Below are 492 nucleotides of genomic sequence, written 5' to 3' on the forward strand. Positions count from 1 at the left end.
GTCTGCGGCCTCTGGGGCTGTGTCCCCTGCAGGTGCTGGACAGAAGCTGCCCTGAGAACCCTGCTGTGGCACCAAAATGCAGCCGAGTCCTGGACACTGGGGCACAGGCTTGGGCACGAGCCGGAACAGCTGACCCCCTGCTCTGAGTCGGTGCCTCTGGCCAGCCCGGCCCTCCGTCCACGCTTAAGGCTGTGGGTGACGCACTGCGGGATCGGGGTACTTGTGGGAGGTTCAGGCTCAGGGGCACTGCCTGCCAGCCTCTCGGGGTCGCCCCGAGTGGCCCCGGACCCGTGCACTGTGGGAGACGGGCCTCAACCCTCCCGTCTCTGTGCAGCACGGGGGACCTCCCGTGACATGCAGGCCACTGCCCAGAGACCACGGGGGACTACCAGCCCTGGTTTTCTGGGGGGTGTCCAGCCGGGGGGAGGCCCCAGGAGCAGGGCCCGGCTGTGTTCATCCACTCAGAGGGCTGCCCGAGGGCGCTGCTGTGGG

This window comes from Bison bison, unplaced genomic scaffold, assembly GCF_000754665.1.
Source record: "Bison bison bison isolate TAMUID 2011002044 unplaced genomic scaffold, Bison_UMD1.0 scf7180017848251, whole genome shotgun sequence".
Classification (NCBI taxonomy): Eukaryota; Metazoa; Chordata; class Mammalia; order Artiodactyla; family Bovidae; genus Bison; species Bison bison.